Raw genomic sequence first — 10,488 nt, 5'->3', positions numbered from 1 at the left:
TGTATAGAGCTCCAAGGAGATTATGTTGAAAAATAAAAAAAAATTTACCCAAAAAAAATTGTTTTTATACTTCATTCTAAGGACTTATTGAACTACCCTCTATATTGGTATACTGCAGAGAAATGCGAAATTGGTGACACATCGAGAGAAAGCGTTGTTCCTCTGATTAAATTCAGATATCGCTGCTCAAATTCTGTCAAATAACTTATTTTATATATTTAAAAAATGTAATATAATACAGATAAGTACTTGTGATCAGTTATAAAATTATAAATTACTATATGTGATTTTCATGAGCCCTTTCATTAAGGACTTTGTATTAAGGCCAGTACACGCAAAGTCAAGTACAATGGTCAGTTAAATTAATTATGAATTTTCATTATATTTTATTGTATTTTTGTATTGCTATGAAGTATATCTGAATAATTCTTTCAGTACTTCGTCAACAACTGATAACACTGAGAAACATGTTCCGAAAGTTGTATTTGCTTCAATTAAAGATAAGGCTTTGAGTACTAAGTGATATGAATTTAAGATGTTTGCCTCTGAGTTAGCCTGTTGAGACTGTTCAAACCAGTTTCACATCTTTTTTTCCTGCGCAAAAAGGTGTAGCATTTTGTGTTTTTGAAATAAACTGAAGAAAACACGTTTTTTCAAAAATAACATTTTCGCGTCTTTCATTGTTATAAACTCGCCGTAATTCTGCAAATTCTTAGCATTTTTTAATTACATTTTCAGGTGAAATTCATTATGCTAAACTGCAAGTCATAGATCAAACACAATCTGAACATTTTTGTTTAAACAGAAGTTTTTGATTTTTACCTGAGTCATTACATAAGTCCTGCATTTATATATTCACACTTATGAAGAGGCGAGAGTATTTTCAGTAATAAAAAACTTTAAGCGGAGAAGTTAATCTGGAAAAAAAATATATATATATGTTTTCCACATAAAAAATTATTTGAAATAAGTCATGAATAAAAAGTTACGAGGGTTTTATTCAGGCTGCGTGACCCGTGGAAGTGCAGCTTCTCTCGAGACGATGTAATATTTATTACTCACAATTTAATAAACTAAATTATTTACTATAATTTAAAATTTTTCAAATTTCTGTTTTACTGATGCACAGTCGTTAAAAATTGTACAAGGATTTTAAAAATTCGAAAAACCACTACGCAAAAAAACGCATTACTTCTAAAATAATAAACAAATTTTCGTTTTCCAACATGGAAGCGTCTCTGAAAAATATGTTTTTCATTATTATTTAATTGGTCTTAAACAAAAAACGAGAAGTAATATAATTTGATGAATATAAAAAATGTTTCACTAAATTACACCGAGATATTAAGCTTAAGATAACACAGCTACACAAAAAAGTGTGCGGATCTGGTAACAAGACACACGTATTCCTATGGATTTTGGGGCGCTGAATGCAAATTCGGTATCAAAAATCACCCATCACGTCATGGTTGAGCCATACCCTCAAAAAATGACGAAAAATCATGCACTGAGGCAAATAAATTTCAAAATAATGCCAGTGATGCAAATTTTCTCTTCCAAAACATGTCGACAACTGTGACGGGTCAACCCTTGCCTGATATCCACTTATTTAACATAACTTTACCCAGCAGAACCTGACCTCACATAACCTGAATGAACAGAAATTTATTGAACTACACGTAAAGCTCTGGAAGCATCTTTTCCCAGTAACAAATGTGTGCTACATCGAATGGGTCAACCTATCCTAACCTAACAAAACCTGACCTAACCTAACCGATTACTCTGGCAACCCTGTTCTTGCGTACTTTCATATTTTGGGATTAATAGCAATAAATGTCTGGATTTTCGTAACCGCTTGTTGCTAGCATTATTCCGCTGTGTCTGTAACCAGGGCACCTGCACGTGGTGACGGTGGGCAACGGATCCACATTGGTTGAGTCCCTGGGTAAACGGCGTTCATGTCGTCATGGCAGACACAGGTAAAAAGTGTATTACGATGCAGGGAAAAACCCCAGTATCGGCGTCTGGTCAGGGTGGGAATGCGGGCTCTCCGACGTCGTCATCATGCAACCGTAGCTCTTGATGAATGGATCACTTGGTTGGTGTAGAGTCTCATGCTACAAGGAAAAAAACCGCGAGCATTTCTCAATCGCATGTCTGCAAGAATAGCTCAGATTCATTCTGTTACATTTGCAGTAAATATGAACTGAGCAGTTTGTGAAAATCAATCGACGAGGAAGTGAGAAGTCTTTACGAAAAGTGTTTTTACAGTAAATTGTTGCACCAAGAAACAAAATGGGTTTCTCACGTCATTTGCAATTCCTGCAGACTTATGCTGTATCGTCTAAAAAATGTAAACAACGAAAAGTACCGCAAGTACTCTACACCAACCACATGGAAAAATTCCATTATTGCGAAGGACTGCTACTTTTGCATGAATTCCGTCAAAGGGTTTAACGCCAAAAATAAAAATAACATTTCGTACATTAATGTGTGGACAATCACAAGAGCAATTGATATCAATAAAAATGCACGCCAGACTGATTTAAGCGCTTTTGAAGATGATAGAATGGAAGTTGAAAGTCAACATCATGGAGTCGGTAGTGAAACCAGTGATCGAACAGAAAATAGTTCTGATGATTCCGATGAAAATGACGAAAAAGATGACGAATATGGCGTGCATAAAATAAAATTGAAGGTTCCAATATTAGTGTCGCAACTAGAACTGAATGATTTTATTATATGGTAGATCATGGATTACCGAAAGACGGCGCTGAATTTTCCGCTTCATTGCTAAAAAGAAGAAATCTTCTAGAGCCAAAGACAAAAGTTTAATTCTATCGCGACAGGGACAAAGAATTCAGAAAGTTTTTCGTGAAAGACGAAGAGACGTCTTTAGTGTACTGCACTGACGTTAACGGACTAATGAACCACCTGAAGAAAAATGTGTACAGAGACGAAGAATGGCGACTTTTCATTGATTCGTCAAAACGCAGCATTAAGACTGTTTTACTGCATAACATGAATACTTACGCTCCTATCCCTAAAGCTCACTCAACGGTCATCAAAGAAGAATATAACAATGTTAAAATACTTCTTGAAAAAGTTAATTACACGAATCACAAATGGCAAATATGATGTGATCTCAAAATCATAACAATGATATTATGCCTAAAATCGGGTTTCACGAGAGAGCCATGCTTTATATTGATGTGGAATAGCAGAGATCGAGCCAATCATTACAGCAAAAAACATTAGCCTTTAAGAGATTCATTTAAACCTGGTTCTCATAATATCATCAACCGAAGCCTCGTTGATCCAGAAAAAATTTTACTACCACCCCTCCACATGAAGCTTGGGCTCATGAAGCAATTTGGCAAGGCGTTAGACGAAGATTGACAATACTATAAGTATATATCCCTTAAATTCTCTAATGTTTCAGAGGCTAAATTGAAAGAAGGAGTCTTTGATGGACCACAAATTCGAATATTGACAAAAGATACTAATTTCGTGAGCCGCATGACGAAAATTGGAATGGACGCTTGGAATAAAACTCTTATTCATTTGCATGTTTAAGTTACAGTTCTACATTTTAATTGATACAAACACTGTCAGGTTATTTGAAATGGGGTCAATTCTACTTGTAGTTCTAAGTTTCTTCAAATGAGTAATGTGCGTCTAAATTTTTAACCACCTATAGTATACAATGAAATAAATTTTATTTTATTACAACGGGAACACTTAAGTTAAGTTGTGTTGCGTTAAGCAACATTTCGTTAGGTTCTGTTAAGTTAGATTCATTTGTAGGTTAAGATCGAGTTAACCTATTAAATATAGCACTCATTTAAGACTGAGAACCGTACGCTTACATAGCTACACGTATGTTTGAATTGCATTCGGCTAGGTCAGGTTAGGTCAGGTTTTGTTAGGTTAGGATAGGTTAAACCTCTATCTAGGTTAAGCCGAAGCTGAATGAAGCGGTACCGCAAACACAACGGGACAACACAATGAGTTTAATTGTGTTACGTGAAGTTAAGTTAGGTTAGGTTAGGTCAGGTTTTCTTAGGTTAGGATAGGTTTGACCTCTTTGCAGGTTAAGCCCAAGCTTAAACGGGACAACACAATCAGTTTAATTGTGTTCCGTGAGGTTAGGTTAGGTTAGGCTAGGTTAGATTTATTTCTAGGTTAGGCTCGAGTTGACTGATTCGATATAGCACACATTTGCTAATGGAAAAATATGTTTCCAGAACTTTACGTCTAGTTCAATAAATTTCTGTTAATTCAGGTTAGGTGAGGTCACGTTCTGCTGGGTGAAGTTATGTTAAATAAGTTGATATCAGGCAAGGGTCGATCCTTCACAGATGTCGACATGTTTTTGAAGTGAAAATTTGCATCACTGGCATTATTTTGAAATTTATTTGTCTCAGTGCATGATTTTTCGTCATTTTTTGAGGTTATGGCTCAACCATGACGTGATGGGTGATTTTTGATACCGCATTTGAATTCAGCGCCCCAAAATCCATAGGAATACGTGTGTCTTGTTACCAGATCCGCACAGTTTTTTTTTGTGTGGCTGTGTAATTATTATGCTTTTACCTATTGTGTATAAAAACCCAGCTCCGGATAGTTGAGGTTTCGAGTTAAATCTCAATTTTCATTTTAAGTTACATATAATTCCATAACCTAAAAAAGTGAAAACTTCATTGTCCTCTTTATTGACAACAAGTTTCTTGTAATAATATAGGTCCATTGGGGCTTATTTTTGTAAACAATGTAAGACGAAATTTTGAATTTTTTACGAACAGTTTGAATTTCCCACAAACAGTTCCTGAAATTTTCAGACTTAAATATAAAAAAGGAAACATTTTATTTGTGTTATTTAATTTATATTTAATTATAAATTAGCACAACTCTGAGTATTCGAACCCTCGAAGTGCTGACCCGATAGTTTCTAAATATAAACAAAGAGTGCGTAAACATGCGCAGCCATCGAGGCTAAACAATATAGGTAATATAAAACTTCTAGCCACTCATCCGACGAACTCGAATCACACAAACGCGTGCATACACGCACCATGTATGTGGGTGAGGGTGTCTGCGGGGTCAAGTGCAGACGAACTTACGCTCTAGTGCCCAGATTTGATGGGCAAGCTCGTGAGTGCTCTGTGAAATTTTTGAAAAGAATCAATAGTTTATTTAGCATACTCGCCCACCATATTAGATCCCTATTTTGTTTTTTTCTTATTTTTCAACATCGGTTTCGTAATCAGCATCCTTGAAAACTCCCTGAGACCAATTTTTAAGAAAATCAAAAATTTATTTAGTATGCTCGTCTGCTACATTGGATGTGCCATTTTGTCTTCAGCATTTTTGACATCGTATTTGTATTTAGCGACCAAAAAACCAGTGAGTAATATAATTTGGCCCATTTAATACTTTTGGCCATCTTTTCCTTTTTTTGACCACTGTGCGATATGGCGTATAGGGCTAAGGTGATAAGTAGACGAAAGAAACTTCATGCAATTATCTGCAGCGCATTGTGCCTCTCTTTTTTCTTTGTGTTTTTTTCATTGCGATGTTTGCAAAGATACTAATGCCTTTTCAGTTTTTAATTCTGCCTTTTAACTCTTTCAGGGGCAAGTTTTTATGTCAAAGTATTTCTTGTCATCAATGGTTACCTATAGGTTTTCGGGGGCGCTGATTATGATTCTGATGTCAGAATTGCAAAATTCAAAATGGCAGATCCAAGAGGTCGACTAGTTAATTCCTAATTCGCAATTTCCGATTGATTGGCACAAAACTGATCGTATGGCGATTTTCTGGTCTCTTTTTACAAATATGCCGTCAAAATTGCAAGATTCAAAATGTCGGATCCAAGATGGCGGCTAAGGAACTGTTCCCAGAGGGCACGAAATTTAAAGACGTTTATAGGGCTTGATTGGCCAATCAAGTTCGACCAGTCCCACGGTGGGGCGCTCTGTCCAATCACAGGCATCGTAGAAAGTATACCTAAGAAAATCATGACCTGATTCCTCAGTTTCAGGTCAGCCCTGAAGATGTGAACTGCAATGTTCACGAAACATCGGCAAACAATTCGTACTTTTTTACACGAGTGAAACCCGAAATATCTCTTTTTATCAAAATGAATAATCGTGAAAGTATAAAATCTATTATGTTAAAAATATGTGTTTAGAACAGCACTAAATATTTTTATAACGATATTTGGCCTGATCTTGAACGTTTTTAGGGCGTTTTAAAAACGTCTTGGGATATTCGCGCCCAATAGGTTAATTCGAATTTTTTTAATTAACCCAAAACATGCTGAATAGGGGTTTTCCGAGTCGCTGATTACGATTCTAACGTCAAAATTAAAAAAATTTAAAATGGAAAATCCAAAATGGCGACTATTTAACTCAAAATTTGCCATTTATGAACAAATGGTACCGAATAGGCTGTACGGTTTTTTCGGCCGGTGAGTATGATTGTAATGTCAAATGATTAAAATTCAAGATGGTGAATTTTGAATGGCGACTTTTTCGGATTTTTACAACTGTTTAGTTCCGTAATTGTTTATGATGAGTATGGAAATCAAAATGGGCTGTGAATTTTAATAACTGAGCCTTCACTTCATCAATTTTTCATTGATAATACAAAACTTGAAATGTATAAGTTTTAATAGTGTCTGAATATAATTAAATTGTTACAATTAAGGAATTTATATTTTTTGGTTTTTTATGGAGCCTATATCGAGCAACTTAGAAATAATTATTATGGAAAGGATTGAAAGTCATAACGACGGAATAGACCGGGTCGCCAATCAATTGAAATTCTGACAAAATTAAAGAATTAATACAGTTAAAAACTGGTTTCCTTTAAAGGTTTTTGGTACTGCAGTGGACACCTCTTTTGCGACTTTCATAAATACCTGGGAAGTGAGGTACCTTTGCTGTTTTTATCACTTCACTGACTTTTCGTTTCTTCGTTTCAAAAGGAGGTTATATAACCGGTCTTATCCTTTTTTCACGATTTGTGACTCTAATAATATGATCAACTATTGGCAGGCGAAAGTACTTCAGCAACAAGGTCTTTTCTGATGCCACCACTTCCTACTTTTTCGACTGATTACACAGAGCAATGTCTACATTTAGGCACGATGTGTCCACTCCTATAGGAAAATTGGCATAAGAATTGTAGTAATTATGACGTCTCCTAGATGTCGCTTGTGTAAGTGCAAAATTCAAAATGAACTTGAGCAGACGATAGAAGTTCTATCGTCTGCTCAAGTCGACTGTAGCTGCAAGAATTTTTTTTTTCTGCGTGATGAACTTGGATTCACAATGGATTTTCACCGATAACACAAACTAAAAATTGAACAAAATCAAATCGATCAAATGCAATCAAATGTCAAAGTCTCTTGAAATCAATCTATGATAGAACAATTAATTAAATGTTAAAGTTGATTGGAATCGTTTTTTGATAAATCGATTTCAACATACTTTAACATTTGATATCTGTTGATTGATGATAGATTTGATTTTGCTCAATTTTTGTTTGTGTTATTGGTTATTATTATTCATGCATTTATTTTAGAAAGAGAAGTGAACATAACCTAAAAATTAGGGCGAGAAGGGAAGGGGGGTCGTTGCTGTAGACAACAGCTCTTGCTACGTCCCCTAAATGGCGCTGATCTTGCATTTTGCCACAATCTATAAATACACTCTCGAAATACATGGGAGTGGGCACACGATGCATTTAGAACACTTACTTGTGGTGACTGTGAGCAATGCATTGAGCCTGTCATCCGTTTAATTCCCTGAATTACAGCTTTGATAACGTCATGGCAAGCGCACGTAAGCATTTTGCGATGCAGAGAGTCGGATCCTCAGTATCGGCGGCTGGTTAGGGTAAGAAAGCAGGCCCGCAGGCGTCGTCATCAATGTCAGCATTGTTTCAGATTAGTTGGTGATATGGCTAATGTGGAATTTTTTTCTCAAAGGTTGATTAACATAATGGCTGGGTTCCAAGTGTCATTTTTATCTCGAACAGAAAAGTGTTGTGTCGATTGAAGATGGAAAAAGTAAAGAGAACATAAAATTCAACATTCCAGCAATTTGGAGAAAACCTAGAAGCGCAACGGACTGTTGCTTTTGCATAGAGGATATTAAAGGTATCAACATAAAAAAAATGTATATAACACTGCTCCATCAATGACAGCTCCCATTATAGTTGATCAAGTTAAATGCCAACCCAATGTTGATCGTATTACTGAAGGTATTGAATTCGTAGAACCTTTACCTTCTTCAGTGGTATCCCAATTTGAGTCAAAGGATCTCGTTAGGGATTTAGGATTACCAAACGATGGTTTTGAGCTTTTGGCTTCATTTCTAAAAAAGAGCAATCTTCTAGAACCTAAAACAAAAGTTTCTATTTATCAAAACCGAGACTTTGAATTCTATAATTTTTTTATAAAGGAAGAAGATTCATCTTTAGTATTTTGTACCGATTTCGAGGGTCTCATAAATCAGTTGAAAGACAATTCTTACAAAGTTGCTGCTTTGCGACTCTTCATTGACTCTTCGAAATAAAGTAAAAAGGCAGTCTTACTTCACAACACGCACTTTTATACTCCTGTACCGATTGCTCATTCAACTGTCATGAAAAAGAAATATACAAATATGCAAATACTTTTACAGAAAATTCAGTATGAAAATCATTTATGGCTAATATGCGCGGATTTGAAAATAATAATCATTCTGAGTGGGCAAGAGTCATGATTCACCAAATATCCTTGCTATTTGTGTTTTTGGGATGGTTGATACAGAAAAAAATCACTCTGATCTTGTGGATACATAGAAAATTCTGATTTTTCGTTTGCATATAAAGCTTGGCCCATTAAACTATTCATTAAAGCCATTGATAAATCAGAGGCATGTTTTCAATACCTTTTATCAAAATTTTTGAAATTGTCTGAGGCTAAGTTAAAAGAAGGCCGGACCACAAATTCGCACTATGTTCAAATATATCAATTTTACCGGCACAATGGATTGACTTGAGAAACCAGCCTAGTTTGCCTGATCAATTTGAAATTGAATTTTTTGCATTCACATCTAGGCAAGTTTCCAGGTAATTTATGTGATTTTAGTAAAAAGTAAGACAAACGCTTTCACAAAGATATAAAAGTCATTAAAATGTTATAGTAGCAAAAGAGAGTCTAAAATTTTATTTATGAGGTTTTTTGAGGTTATACTGGAACCCTGGTTGCTGTGAGTTTTTTACTTCGGAGGGGGGGGGGGGCTGGTATTACTGGCCTAAATTAGAATAAATGTTTTTGAGATGTAATATTGTATTTCATTTAAATTTTGGAACCCGAGTATCGAGGGAATAAAGACTAAATTTGTCAAACACAACTCAGCGCAAGGTCCATTTTTTCGAAATTTGACTTTTGAATCTTTTATGTTTCTGTAGTTTACATATGCGAACTTTTGATTTCACATAATGTTGTTGGATGCAATAAAGACTGCATTCACCCACCACAGCCCAGCGCAGGTCTTACTTTTTCTAAAATTTAAAAAACAGTAAATTTCTCTTCCCCGTGTGGAAAAATTGAGGGGGCCCCTGCAGGGGCCCGCATGGATTGCCCTCAAGCCGTGCGGAACCCATGAGGGCAATTCAGGCCAGGACTTTCATGGCAACGACATGTTAATCCATAGGGGTCCAACATGGTTTCTCGCATGGATCCATCATGGTTGCCACCATGAAAGCCTCTTGGTTCTTTTTTGCCAGTTCTGACACCTGTCCTGGCATATCTCTGGGATAATAACGCTATTTTGTACTGGGCTCTCAGTGTTGGCCCAGTGGTGGATACCGCTTCTGGCGCCGTATCTCCCAACAGGAAATTCACAATTGGCACAGTACTGAAATGAAAAATAGTCACGATTGCCCGTTCTTTGATAGCTACACGTGCGCCAGACGAGGCATCCGTGAGTTAGACAGTAATGGAACGTTCCATGTGTTTTCTTTATCTTAATTATCCCAATGGAGCTACCTTCATCTGCGCTTGCGAGGATTTTAGTGAAGTTCATTGGCTACGATGCGTATTGCACTTGATTTTTAAATTTGTACGTGAATTGGAGCCAATGAGCGCCGCACAGTTCAAGCATGTGCCAGAGCTGCCAGATCGAGCCTGAAATTTACCCCCACCATACCTACCGTTTGAAAGCCGCAAAACAGAAGATGCATGATTGCCACTGTGAGTTCGTGTGTAAGCCGAAAATGCACGATTCGACTTCGGTTCTCTGCTGTACGATGATTGCCGATCTGAAAGCTTCGGAAAACATCGGTAAGCTTCTATTTATATCTCAATCCCCATTTGAAAGAAATGGAAGAAATTGGCGAATTTAATGTTTCGCGTGATTCTTCATCTCATGCACAAGTCGATTTTAAGGTTATGTTTTTCAGGTGTATATAGTATGAATATTATTACTATTA

Source organism: Belonocnema kinseyi, chromosome 1 (genome assembly GCF_010883055.1).
Source record: "Belonocnema kinseyi isolate 2016_QV_RU_SX_M_011 chromosome 1, B_treatae_v1, whole genome shotgun sequence".
NCBI classification, from domain to species: domain Eukaryota; kingdom Metazoa; phylum Arthropoda; class Insecta; order Hymenoptera; family Cynipidae; genus Belonocnema; species Belonocnema kinseyi.
Note: the sequence above shows the minus strand (reverse complement) of the source record.